Source organism: Rousettus aegyptiacus, unplaced genomic scaffold, assembly GCF_014176215.1.
Source record: "Rousettus aegyptiacus isolate mRouAeg1 unplaced genomic scaffold, mRouAeg1.p scaffold_m13_p_6, whole genome shotgun sequence".
In the NCBI taxonomy this organism is placed as follows: Eukaryota; Metazoa; Chordata; class Mammalia; order Chiroptera; family Pteropodidae; genus Rousettus; species Rousettus aegyptiacus.
The window spans coordinates 101,388,870-101,403,114 of NW_023416309.1; the positions used below are offsets into that span (position 1 = coordinate 101,388,870).

Consider the following 14,245-nt stretch of genomic DNA (forward strand, 5'->3'; position numbering starts at 1 on the left):
GGTATAAATCCTTCTGGAGCCATTACTATACGTATACAAACATACAGTTTGGGACTATTTTAAAAATAAACACAGGATTATACTTCCATAATATTCTATACTTTGCTTCTTTCACTTAATAATACATGTGGATACTGTTCCATTTCAGTGTCTGTAAATCTGTCTCATTCTTAATGGGTCCATTAGATTCTATGGTACAGATGTACCATCATTTCTCCATCTATTTTTCCATGAATGGACTTTCAAATTGTTTCCAATTTTTCACTCTTCCAAGTAATATTGCCAAAAAAAAAAAAAAAAACCTTTATTCACTATTTTTGTGTACTTGACGAATAATTCTAGGTGGCACATTCCTGGAACTGGAATTTCTGGGTGACCCTTTTCTCAGTGCGCTCTCTCTCCTCTCCTGCTTCTATGTCAGGGAAGCGGGCAGCAGCATTCAGGCAAGGACAGGTGGTTCCCAAATGACATATGAGTTATTTGCTAGAAAAATACTATCCTTGCCCTCCAGGTGCTTATAATCTAGTAGGAGAAAATGAGTAGATGGATAAATAAATAATAAACCGATCACGAAATAATATTGGGATCAGAAGGGCCCTGGAAGTCATTTATTCCAGTACATCAATTAATAATCCTGAGGGATCCCTACCCAGTTACATAACAGGATCGCCTTGGAGTCAAAAGATCTAGTTCGATTCTTAGTCCCTCAACACTCTGGTCACTTAATCTGAGACTTAGGTGTCTGATCTGTTAAACAGGGATCCCAAAACCTACATAAAATGATTTTACAAGACAAACGAATGCAAGAAACAGTGTGTATATGCCCAGTACAGTGTGTGGCACACAGTAGGTGCTCTATAAACATTAGCAGAACCTCTAGTGAGATGGAAGCTGTTACGAGATGAGCAGTCCTTTCCATAACTGGAAGTGACAGTCCTTTGCAAGTCCCTGCCTCTGTGGAGCTAAAACCCACCTCCCACAGCTTCCAACCAGCAGCCCTCGTGTCAGAAGGGAGGTCGGGAACGAACACTATCAAAGGAAGAGGGGAAAAACCCTCTTCTTCCCGAGAGCAGAGGGGCAGAAGCGGTCAGGAAGAAAGGACAAACTATGAAGGAGAATGTTCTTTGAAGAGCATCCGTACACACCATCCAGCCTCTCTCTGTACTGGCAGTGCCTCAGCTCTGAATGGACCAAAGAATGACTTGCCAGTGCATAATGAACCAGGACCCAGAATTCCTTGGCAGCTAGAACTAAAATTAGTTGCCCTGTGGACATCTTTAGGTATTGTCAATAAAATGCTGCCATGTGTATATACACATGATAACATGCTGGTTGTCAATAATAATAAAAATGATAATGACAGCTATTATTGGTTTTTATGAATTAGGTAATACATGCATTATTTCTTGAATCTTCACAATAACTCTGTGGGCAAGGCACTTATATTATTCCCTTTATACAGAGAGAAAAACTAAGGCTCAGCAGGTCGAGTAATTTGTCCAAGGCCACCCTGGCAGAAGGATTTGCACATGGGTCTCTTTTTTGTCAAAGCCCACATTCTTAGTCACAACACTGTATTCACTGTCAAATGATCTAAGTTTTAAAACTTAGGACCCAAATGTAGAAGCTGCCACAAGCCAAAGATTTATTAGTGAGAAACCCAGGGAATGACCTAGGGGGAAGTATCTCAATTAGGAAGCATAAACGCAGGCAGCCTGTTCTGGAAAAAGTAAGTTTAAAATGGCAATGGGGAGCAAAGACTCCAAGCTGGACGTGTGGCAGGCTTGTGTTCCTTAGTCCACCTGTGCCCAGCACAGCTGGACCCATCCGGGGGACCAATTCTAAGGCAAACTTCGAATTTGCAGTTCATTTTATACAGCCTGGTTTTAGACTTCTTGAGTCGACTTTACCGTGTGTTTGTTTTTGCTTTTTTAATTTATTTTTAATAGCAAAGCCTTGAGCATCAACTATTATCTTCATAAATATGGTCAGTATTTTGTCTCTAGGCCTCTGATTTGGGCACTATATAAACTTTAAAAGTGTTTTGATGGCATTCTCAATTTAACTTTCAAATCCTTTGCATGAGGACAGCCAATAGTACATAGAAAAGATGCCACTAGGGTATCATTGATCAACAGAGACAATTATGGAATGGTATGCAGGAGAATGGGGAGGAGGGGAAGTAGAGTTGAGGGAAAAAAAAGACCACGACCACATGTACACTCATTTACACCATAAGCAGCAAGAACTTTTTAATGTATGCTGTGTAAAAAAAAATTTAAGTGTCACTGAAATCTGTAGATTGGGATATTTTGTGTAACTGATATTCTGGTTAAGTGGGGGCTGCAGTGTAAACTGGTGAATAATGACCAATTTCCAAAGATTACAGTGCCATAAACTGTCCTAAACACGACATAAAATCAGGTTAAACACAACCAGCTATCTCTGATGAGTTAAAATGCACTTCTGGATCTTGCTAGCCCGAGGTCATCATTACAAGGAATGTTTGGTTGTGAAAAACTGCTCTCCTTAATTAACCTTTCGGATTGGATTCTGAACAAGGAGCAGTTCCCTGGACTACGGTCAGTCTATGAACTACATTCCCTGGACTACGGTCAGTCTATGAACTACAACCACTCCCCTCCTCTCGGCTTGTAACTCTGGTTTTCCCAGGTGGGACTGGCTTCAAGCAGGGTCTACCTGTATTCAGGGAAGATGGAGAAAGACAGGCTCAACTTTCCTGTAAGGGAGGAGGCTTTAAGTTCATTGTGGTCACTGGTGACTGGTTCTAAAATTGAGGAACTAGTTAGAGGAACTTCAGAATAAACAAGAAACCCAAACACCTCAGCTTTCCATAGAACCCTTCCAACGCATGAGGGTAAATGGAAGGAAGCACATGGTCCAGCTCTGCCCTTTGGCAGGGAACCCTGATCATGGCCTTGTTTCAGACGTCACACACACTTTGACAGGCTGGCCTACGTGACCGGTCTGAGGTACATGAGCTGCTGGGGTGCATTTGACATGTCCCTTTACAATGCAGGGTAACATTAACATCCCTGTCCTCCCCCAGGAAGGGAGAAAGCGTTTGGGACCTGTGCTATGACATGAATTTTGGCAGAGGATCTCAGACCAATTCCTTGGTTAAGGAGGAGGAACCATGAAACAGCCTGTGGTTCTCTCATCCTCTCTCAGGCCAGCGGGGCCTAGAAAAAGGAGTGTGGATTCTACTCTTGTACTTTCACTCAACAGCAAAAACTTAGCCAGTGGCTACTGTGCTCCATGTGCTGTGCTGACCAGAACAGAGGCAACGGTGACCAAGACAGACAAGGTCCCTGCCCTCATGCAGCTTTCACCATCGAAGCCCTGGACCTTTCTAGAATGCTGAACCCAGTTACAAAGAAGCACTGTCATGGGTCAGGCCTCGAATCTGTCTCTGAGTGGCACCAAGTACGTGGGGTTTGCCGGTGTGGCCTCTGCCCTTTCCGTTCCAGCCTGGAAGGCTAGGCTAAGTGGGCCATGTCTTTAATAGTCGGTCACTCCTCATCTGCTTCTGCGTTGAACTGTTTAAGCACACTTCTACTTACAGTGCCTACTCCTATGTGAAAGACTCCTTCCCCCAGAAGACTGAAGTTTCCAGATGGTTCTCAAGCTCCTATTCCGAGCTGACAAGTGGTACGAGGCCGCAAGATGAGAAACGCCGAGGATGTGCCTTCCCAGATACCCACAGAATGGGGGACAGGTTCTTCCCTTCCAAGGAGCTCTGCATATGACAGTTCTGGGTCAAGCTGGAAAAGGAGAGCCACTGGGCCGGGGGACCTTCCTCACTCTTCTCCAGCTCCCACGGTCATGGTTCACGACTCAGCACCTGTAATGTGTCTGCTTCCACGTCCATTTTCCCCCCTCGACAATGAGCTCCTCGAGGACCCACCTCAGTTGTCCTGATTTTTATATTCCAGCACCTACCTGGCAGAGCCTGCCACATTTGATACGCTTGACAACTGTTCACTGAATGAAAGAATGAACGACGCACTCCCGAGGAACAGATGAGTGCCGTTGGCTCTGAGAGCCTGTTAGGCCTGGGATATGAGGTCTAGACCGTCCAGTCACCTGTACAAAGTGTCACGGCATGAGGTACTGTGACTGAATCCCTGCAGGAAAGTGTCATGCAAGCTGGCCACTGAGCCGCTCTTGTCATCCCCTTTCCTAAATGCTGACCTAGAGACCCAGTTATTTCCAATTCTTTGAGAAATGGCCCTTCTGAACTGGACAACATCCATTTGGGCTCAGATTTGCATCTATTTACTAGATAGGAAGTTATACGCAAATCTCTGCCTTTGACATTTATCTCTGTAAAGCTATTTCTGCCTCTCAAAGTTCAGCATCTGCCAATTGGGACTGTTGAGCACAGTTTCAAGGAGGCTCATTCATCCAACCAACTTCCTGAGCCAAAGGAGTCCATTTCTAATCTTAATTGGCAATAGTATCCTCATGTGAGGCTGGCTAAGCCCCCCTTCCCTCCCAAGCCTCCCAGAGCTATCCCTGGTATCGGCCAGTGGACTGATTCTAGCCTAGTAAAAGGAAATGTCAGTGTCAGCAAGTGGGTGGTAGATCTTGGATACAGCAGTGCTTAGCACTTGCAGGGGTCACCATCCAGATACGACATCGTGCTTTGCCCACAAGGAAGCGCCTCTTCACTGAGAGGAGCTGGAGGGATCCAGCCAGGATGACGCTGACTACTCTGCCTCTTCTGGCCACTGGCATGCCACCAGCAACATGCCTTTTCTTTACAGAACAAAGATACAGAAGATCTCCTTGGCGCCCAGTGGGTTTGAACCTTTACAATCAACCAGTCATAGTAACTGAACACCCACTTTGGGTAAGATAGCGCTTGGTGAGGTAGCAAAGTGCCCTACAGGTGTAGGCAACCTTTGAGACTTCCGGGTAACCCTGCCCAGAATTGTATTTTCTTATCAACCTTGACCTTCTTTTGGTTACATGAACCTCATGGTATAAGAGAGTGTCAAATAAATAGCTTTATGTTTACTTTTCCTTAGGCCCAGAGCAGCTGCTGCTCTGGCTCCACCCTTCCCAGATCTGCCAGAGCTTGTAGAAAGGCTGAGGGTGATGGGGTTAGGGTAGGGGAACAAAGGAAGAACTAGTTAAAAAATACAGTTCCTGCTCCACGAGTAGTTCTTTTGTTCACTGGCAGCACAGCACAGTGAAAAGAACCTGGACTTTAGTCAGTTTCTGTCACAAACTAGCCATGTGGCTTTGGGCAACTCACTTGGATTCCTTGGGTCACCATTTTCTCTTTTGTAAAATAAAGGGGTACATGGACAGTAATTATTTCTAGTCTGTAATTCTAACAGCTCTTTCTTGACAGAGTGGTTAAGCCTAAGGTCACTTGGTCACCTCTGCCCAAAGTGACTGCTGGCTAGTCCAGATTGATGGGCATGTGTAGGAGGCTGGTGAGAAGCCTGTGACCACTTGCAAGATAATGCTGGTTCTTTCCCTGCGGCTCCGATAAAGTCAAGCCCGCTTTGTGGGTGGCCTTGGACATGATTACAGATGTCCATGACCATCAGCAGTCAAGCTCAGCACCAACTGCATTGATCTAGAGCGGAGTGAGAAAAAACTCTGCCCCGATGGACACCTGGTCATGGCTTTAGTTGTAAGAGGGTCAGCAGAAGCCACAGCAATCAGAAACTGGGAGGAAGGACTGGCTCAGGAGTTTGCCCTGCTGCTGCTCACTGAGTCTGAATGGTGGCTCTAGAAGCGGAGACAACGGAGGTGGTGGCAGGTTTGGAATTTCGGTTTCTGGAAATCCAGGGTTTAATGTAGCCTTTCCAATCACTGGAGCTCATCAGAGCCTCCAACTCAGGTGGTGAAAAGCAAAGAGGGTAGACAAGCGTTCCCCAAAAGGTCTTTCACACCAAAGTAGGGTTTGTAGCTCTGCTCTTTGCCAAGGGGTTTCCCAGCTCCCCGGAGCCAAAGCTCCCCTCCTGCTTCTTTGCTGACTGTCACTGGAAGCTGGCCATTCTCCACCCTCAAGGTGGCTGGACTCAGGAGTGCAGTGACACTGCTGATCTGGGCTCTGTGCCCTGTCTGTCCACATGACCCCCCACCGGGGGACCCATCTGTTAGTCAGCAAGCCTCGGGAGCCTCCGTGTGCTTCTGCCCTCTGCCTCCAAAGCCCCTAGGCCAAAATGAACACGATCTTTGGCAGAGGGCTTCTTCTCCACAAGGTCTGCTCAAGACTTCCTCTGCAACTGTGTTGGGGGAATAAGTTGCCTGTCACCTACACCCCTGCATGGGTGACTCACCTTCCAGAGAAAGTGCTCTGCTCACCTAAGCAAAGCTGCCTGGAAAATGACGAAGGCACCTATCAAATGTAGTCTGTGGGGCCAACCAGCTACTGAGCGGGGCCAGACACACTCTACCTCTCACCTCCAGCCTGAAGTCAAGTGCAGAGCTGCCACTCCAGGCCTGCTGGTTTCATTTTCATCTGAACATGATGCCTGACATCCGGTGATCTATTTTTTTCTAAAAACTAGGTTCACTTTAGAAATGACTCTTTGGCCATCGAGACAGCTTCCCCAAGAGAAAACAAAATGTTATTTAAAGGGAACATCAGCCTGGTGGGAGCCTATATTTTTGTTTTGTATTAAAAAGGGTAAAAAAAATAATTTAGAATGTAATGTGAAACTGTTCCTTACCCACCCTGTGGGTGATTCAAAGGGAACTCTGCAAGTCCCTGACTACAGACCCGGGGCCCCCAGACGTGGTACAGGTGATAAATCGACACAGTTATAAGAGGAAAGAATGGTGAGGTGGGGGTGCCACGTGGTGGTGGGAACCCTACTCCATAGAATCGAAATTTCCCTCCTAGTCACCCAAACACAGAGGGTCAAGTCCCTGTTAACTTATCTTCTACACAGTATTTTCCTTTTTTTTCACCTCCAGAGTTAAGGTTGGGACCCATTTCACCACCTGGAGGACGCAAGAAAGCCCTAGAGAGGCCCAGCTCTGCCCCTGGCTCAGGGTCCTGGGAAGTCCTACTGAGAAAATGACTCTGCCTTGTCAGGCCGTCCCCAGCTGTCCTGACATCATCTTACAGAAAACAGGTCTAGTCACTGTGGTAACTGGCAACTACTATTACTGCTCTTACTACTGTTACTACCAATGTTTACAGCCAAACAACAACAACAACAACAACAACAACAACAACAACAACAACACTTACAGCCATTGCATTTTGCGGCTTATGATATGCCAGGCACTGAGCTCAGTACTTTACAGATATCCTCTCGTTTTCTACTCAAAACAACCCCATGAAGTGTTTCTGATCCCATTTACAGATGAGGCACCTGAAGCTTAGAGAAGTGAAGTGATTTGCCTGAGGTCACACAGGCAGACAGTAGCAAACCTGGACCTCACCCAGGTCTGTCTGACCTGACAGCCTAAACCCCACATTTGATGTCGAGACACCATAGACCTGCTCTATTGCTCTGGGCAGTAGAGGGAAATCACTTCTGCCTTAAATTCTGCATCTATAAGATGGGAATGAACGGACCCATCCAGAGGATACGCTATTCCTCTTTCAGCCTTTTATTAATAATTATTGTGAATAATTGATATTAATAATTGTTAATGACACATTAATATTAATACTTATTAACATAAATAGATAGATAAAGCAGTTACATTCAAAATTGACATGTTCTGGGGAAAAATCCCAACTTATCCTTTCATGAGTAAGTTAGCAGAAAAAGCAGTAAACTAGATGTCAAGAAATGTGGGTTTACATTCTGGGCATGACACTAATTTCCTGAGTAATCTCATCCACTTTATTTCTCCCATGAGGCTTTATTTTCCTAATATTTGTCTGGGTTTTTCTTTATACACATATTGTGAAAAAACACAAAAATATGGCTACAAAAAAAAAATGGCTGCAAAGTACCATTACTCTTGATGCCATATAATTTCAAGGGATATATATCAGGAGGACAAGGGATTAAAGGATACAAAATACCAAGAAGGGAAGAGATTTTTTTAAACTAGAATACAAAGAAGGGCACACAGGCCACTGAGGAAAAATGCCTTTTCTCTGCATGGTCACCCGGGTAGTAAAACAAGCCCACGATTAAGGACCCCGCATCCAACATACTTCAATGTCTCGTTCAGCTCAACTGATATGTTCTACTACACAATTTGCCCTATGTTTGGCCTTCCATTTCTAATCTACTGCTTTCAACATTTCAGTCAGCATCACCCAGTACGTTCAAAGCCTTCACACGTGCATCGCTTTGAATGCTCATCCTGCGCCTTGAAGATGCTCGCCCCCACTCCTTTCCTTTCCTAGGGATCTCGGCGTGCAAGGCCAGAGGGGCTGACTGATCCTTAGAGTCCCCCCAGGGAATTCTTGGAATTGTCCCCTTTCCCGCCAATTTCACACTGGTGCCATCAAAAGTGCCCATAATGCTCAGATGTTTCCAGTTTAACTGAAATACTAAAATGGGGCAAACAGGAAGCATCAGACAAAACTGCGGTAGTGACTTATTAATCATGAAAGCAGAATTTTAGTTGCATTTTAACCTTTTGCCAGGAAAAAAAAAAACAGCTTTGAGATGATGGAAGCCATTGGTACAAATACACTGCCTATATGTGTATCAAGCTGACTTATACTTTTAATTTAGTTTTGAACTCAGTTTTAAGATTTCTTAGCTATCTTCCCAGAAAGAACATCAGTCAAGTCAACCAACATGAATCTGTCAGCTCTTCATCATGGCAGACAGGCTTGTTAGGAAAGCTCATGTGCTGTCCATTGAGACAGGAAAAAAATAGGAAATTCAGAGTGACTTCACAGGCCAAAGTGATAAGACACTCTTAAGAGGGTGCCAACAACGAAGAAAACAACCCTGGAGGAAGCTTTGCCTCATTCACATCTCTATAGATCTCTCATTAGACCCTAGCTGGGATGAACTGTTATCACGAAAAAATCACAACAGTTGCCTGGAGTTGGACAACCAATCAGGGCAAGCCTGCTTCTCAGCATTAAATGGTATACAAACACTCCAAGTGGATCACAAAGAAGTCAGTGTTCAACAGGAGAACCAAAATGAGGAAGCGAACCTCCATCTGTTGAGGCGAAACGGCCAACTAGACATTTTTGTTTAATAGATGAAAGCTTATTTGGCAGGGTCTCTTGTCTGTGCTGCTGCTCCCACAAACTCTAACAGTCAATACCAGGGGCAAAAAACCCCCTTCAGAACTGCTCCTTATAATCTGAAAACAGTCAGAAGATGACTTAAAGCTTGGCAACTTACTGCTGTTTGACTTTGCAAAAGTGCTGAGACATATACCTAGGTATATATTTCTAAAATTAAAATCAGAGACTATTACTTTTACTTTGAGACCTTCTGAGAAGTTCACCACACCCTTCACAATAAATAAGGATGTCCTAAAGGTGTCTGAGAAACTCACAGGTCTGGCATCGCTGCACCAAAGCAACCGACTTTGACATCACTTTAAAAAACACCAAAAGTAAATCCAAACACATCATAAGCAAGACAAGCACCTGTTCTCTCACACTGAGAGCATAAATACCACACCAAAAACTTTTCCCTCCTTCAGGCATCTAAGTCCCAGAATGTAGTCCTGGTCAAGCGGAAGGAGCCTGGGGAAGATTCCAGGGGCCCAGGTTCAAGTTCCCACCCCAGAGTCCTAGCTATGAGGCTTAAGGCAAGATACATACCCCTTCCTCCTCCCAGACTCAAATGTCTCGCCTATAAAACAGGACAATACTATCTATCTTATCACACAGATGTCTAAAGGAAGGAGGCTACAGGTATGAAGATACTATAAAAAACACATCGCTATTGTTAAGATACTATCTCCCTCTAATCTTTCAGAAGGACCATGTTTCTAGTCAAGGGGTTTTCAACATTTTTCCTGGAATAAGCTTCAGACTGCTATTTAGTAGTAGGCCCCACCTCTCATTTCATTTCATTTCACTTGCTTTTAGAGTTCTTAACCAAGTCACTGTTGTTCACTGTCCCCAGTTACACCACTGATTTCTGTACCTTTCCCCCACTCATTCCCCAGTCCATTCTTTAGGACCGAGAGCAATATTTTAACTTTAATAAGGAAAAAAACGCTTTTACTGAAGTTACCCAGCACCAAGGAGGCTCCTGGGTAGGTGGAACTCTGCACTGTACAAGTGTCCTCTATCTGCCTGGTGCCCGGTGGCTGCAGGTTGCCAGGGGCTATGATGGGCTTCCAAGATGGGAATATTATATCTGAGCCGACAGCTAAAGTGCCGAGTGGAGCGGACAGAATTACAGAGGCGTCAGGGGAAGCAGAGGATGCTGCGAGCGGCCACTGCTCCGCTGAATGCCAAGGACAGGCTCTGCTCCTTCTCCTCGCCTTGGGGTGTGTGACCCAAGAACTTTCCAGGGAAGGCCAGAGGGTTTCGCTGCCAGGGCAGGTGGGAGGGCGCACAGACAGGGTGCACTTGTGCATTAGACACCTTCCGCCTTGTGCCAAGCCGAGCCCCATCCTACCGGGCATCCAGGGAAGGGAGCAGGAGGGGCAGGCCTGGCGGTGGGGGCAGCTGAGCGCGGGAGAACCGGGGTGTTGGAGAAGGGGAAGCTGGGCGCCCCTGCGCGCGCTTCGGGACAGCGTGTCGTCTTCGGGGGTGCGGGGCGAGCACGGCATGCGACGTGGCCCTGCCAGCGTGAGGGAGCGCTGGCGGCGGGCTGCCAGTTGCGGAGGGCCCGCGCGCAAGTGGGTCCGACTGGCCGCGCCGCCGACCCCCATTATTCTGGGGCGACGGGCCAGGCCGCAGACCGGCCCTGGGCTGAGGGGTGACCCATCCTCAGTGCTTCCTGCTCTGAGACCCAGGGTCCCTCCCAGTCACCTACCGGCCGAGCGCCGATCTCTCGAACCAGCGATTGTCGTTCTCCCCTTGGGCGCGCTCTCCCGCCGCCAGTCGCCGACCTCTGCGCTCTGGGCCCACAGTCGCCGAGCCTCGCAGTCGGCCAGCCGCAGCCTCGAACCCCGCCTCCTTATCGCCTTGGCCACGCCTCCCCCAGAGGCTGTAAGTTTGCCTCGCTTCGCGCCTCCTAGCTTTGGCCTCACCTCTCCCCTTCGCCCCGCCCACCACCCAATTTACCAATGAGCCGGCGCGTCCCGGCTAGGCTCGTCATACCGCTCCTAGCAACGATTGGCTAGCCGGGCCTCATTTACAGAAATGGGCACTATTTCCGGACAGTATTTATAGTGAAGACATTGCTGGGCAGACGGGTTGACAGAAGGCGGAGGCGGCCGGGGGTTCGGTCTAACCACACATGCGCGCTCGGCTTCTGGCAGTTTATTTTATGGGTTGCGTTCTTCGGGAGGTTACGGGAAGGAAGAGTGACTGTGCGCATGCGTGGGCACTCCCAGCTCGGACTTCTATTACCTTGGAGACGGCGAGGCGCTCTGCCTCCTTGGCCAGGTTCTTTTTCCTCTTTGCTCGAGGCCTTGGCAACTAAGGCAGGTGGCGGGGGTAGGGGGGTGAAGAGTTGGAACACGGTTAGAAATACTTTTATTGAGCACTTACTCTATGCTCAGCGCTGTAGTCCCTGAGGACGAGTAAGACAGGTTCTAGTGCTTGCCCCCTAGAAGCTTGGGGAGCCAAGGGCCTACACAGGTCAGACCTGTGTGTTGACAGCCAAGTCTGATAAGAGCGTGAGGATGGTGTGGTGCAACCTCTTCCCACAATAGGAGAAGCTACGTAATGTGAGCGCTGCATGAAGCATCCTCCTTGGTGGGTTTACAGGTTACAGAGCCGGAAAGAAGAGTAGTGCTTTCCCTATGCAAAAAGGGACCTGAATGAAGTCTGAATACGCACCAAGGTGCCAACAGTGGCTCTTTCTGAAAGGGGACTGCGGTGGGGGAGAGATGGATATTTTTTCATTCCTAATTTTGCTTTTCTGTATTTTCTAGTGTTTCCACAGTAAGCTTGTATTTTATTTGTAATGAAGAAAAAAATCCCAAACTTTAAAAGTTTGTGAAATGAAAGATATTCCCCTACCTGGGCACCCCATCCCCTATCGGTGGTCCACAGCAGGCAGCGTGGTAACTGGCTTTAGTAGTGGGGGTAGGTAGGCCCCATCCGAGGCTGTCTTGGGAGGTAAGGACCACCTCCTTGCTGGAAGTGTTGGGGCAAAGACCTGCTCAGGACCACTTTTCACATAGTCCTTGGTAGTTCAAAGCCTATTTCTGGAGATCTGCGCCCAAGAGACCTCTCCTTTGTTGGGGAAAAGGGAAGTCTATTTATTTAGGCAAGTGTCAAAAACTCACAACCTAAGGGCCTCAGATCATAGATAGGTTCTATTCGGCCTGCCCAAGTTTTTTTAAAATTTGAATTTGAATGCCTTAGGGCAGAGCTTGCAGCTCCTCACAGCCCCTGCCCCTGTCATCTTACACCCAGCCATTTAACCTTATGTCATCTGTCTGGCCTCTGAGGCATTTGAGGTTGTGGCTCTAATAGAGCCCATATTTTAGAGCTGGACAATCTCTGGTGCATACACTGGCTCTGCCACTGACCAGTTTGCAAGGTGGTGGGCCAGCAAGAAGCTGGTACCCCCTAAAACTGCTTCCAGCCCCAGGGTTTTTCATTTCAGTGACTCAGGGAGAGGTAGAGCTTGGCCAGATGGTGGGTTACAGGTTGGTATGAACAAGCCTGTATGCAGAGAGCTTGCCTCTCCCACCACCTGTTTGCCTCTGGGCACATCACTTCTCAGGAAAGACGTGGGCAGAGGCCCAGGTCTGCAGAAGCTCCCTGGCTCGTCTTTGCTTTCTCCCTCTATCACCATTCCTTCTTTTGAACACACAGTGCCCATGTACTTTACCCGGCTTCTCTTGGCATTTATTGGGGTCCCTTCTTGCCCCCACCCACCCTATCATGATTATCCACCTTTAAATCTATCCGTTAACACTAACATGTATGAGTCGGAGAGAGTGAACATGTTGACTCAAAGCTGCAGTTCCCAAGAAGGAATTTCACATCAGGCTGCAGAGGAAGAAGATATATGGGATAAACAGCCCTCGAGGTTTCAGCTACTTTTCTTAGGCCTGTCCAAGCCCCACCATGTGTGGGTTGAGGTGAGAAACTGAGTCTCTGAGCCTTGAAATGCTTGCACCTTCTGGAAAGAGAGCTTCAGGGCAAAATTACTTCCTTCCAGCCTAGCCAGTTAAGTCACGTCAACCTGGGAAGGCTTCTAGCCCTGAGTCACTTGTGCAGCCCCAGCTCTGCTTTAAAAAAATAAATCGACATTTACAGGGTGACTCACATCTGGAGCAGTGAGCCAGGTTCTCAGCATTCAAGAATTTCTACATCCCACCTCAGCGGTTCAAGTCTGGAAAAGTAAATGGGTAAGACTGTGGTCTTTCAAAAAGAATAGCAGCTTCTGTTTTTTTGAGAGTTTACAAAAAAGAAGCCAGACACTTCTAAGTGCTTTATGTGCATAACCTCACTGGATAGTCACTCTAGTAACAGTTTCCCAAACTGGCACCATTGACATTTTGGATTGGAATAATTCTTTTTTGTGGGAGGCTGTCATATACGTTATAGGGTGTTTAAGAGCATTTCTTGCCTCTGCTTACTAGATGTCAGTAACATCACCCCCCCCAAACCCAGTTGTGACAACAAGAAATGTCTTCAGACATTGCCAAATGTTGGGGAGCAAAATTGCCCCTAGTTGAGAACCCTTGCAATCTAACCCCATGAGTAGGTACTATTATTATCATCCTTATTTCACAGATGAGCAAACTGTGGCTCAGAGAGAAGTAACCTGCCAAAGGACACTTTGCCATAACAGAAGACCTAGTATTCAAACCAGGTATGACCCCAGGACCCCTCCTCTCCAACATGCAGAACTCTACATGGGGACTTTGGGCTTCAAGGAACTGGTTGCCCACAGGGCACATAGTTCTGTAGAAGATGAAGAGCGAGTGAATTTCATGTATCAGTGAAAGAATACTATCCTTAGATCATTTTCTTTTTTCTGTTTTCTTTGGAAGAAATAAAATTATATTCTGTGGTTTTGGTTTTTTTTTTACTGCCTTAGTCAGCACAGTTCATGGTGACCAGCTATGCTTAGTGAGAAAGTGGCTAGTGAATCATCTGAGTGCCTGTCAACCTCAGGCCCCAAATTCCTGTGAGATCCCGAAGTTACACTTGAGAAGAATGCAGATGCGA

At 46.9% G+C, this 14,245-nt stretch overlaps 1 protein-coding gene and 1 long non-coding RNA gene across 5 annotated transcripts in view; one reads left to right on the top strand and one right to left on the bottom strand.

The window, feature by feature from the left end:
- MAP3K14 (mitogen-activated protein kinase kinase kinase 14) overlaps nucleotides 1-11,058 on the bottom strand; it is a 39,977-nt gene extending 28,919 nt beyond the window's left edge. For both annotated transcript variants that reach the window (XM_016139805.2, XM_036222570.1), the window contains exon 1: nucleotides 10,923-11,058. The gene's annotated coding sequence lies outside the window, so the exon portion shown is untranslated. The remainder of the gene's footprint in view (nucleotides 1-10,922) is intronic.
- A 258-nt stretch (nucleotides 11,059-11,316) lies between these two features.
- LOC118604001 lies at nucleotides 11,317-14,088 on the top strand. 3 transcript variants are annotated; one of them, XR_004951589.1, is made up of 3 exons: nucleotides 11,317-13,149; nucleotides 13,328-13,419; nucleotides 13,808-14,088. It is a non-coding gene; the product is annotated as an uncharacterized LOC118604001 (long non-coding RNA). The 3 variants fall into 3 exon arrangements; XR_004951590.1 differs by having other exon boundaries at nucleotides 11,317-11,809; XR_004951588.1 differs by having other exon boundaries at nucleotides 11,317-13,419.
- Nucleotides 14,089-14,245: the final 157 nt, after the last annotated feature.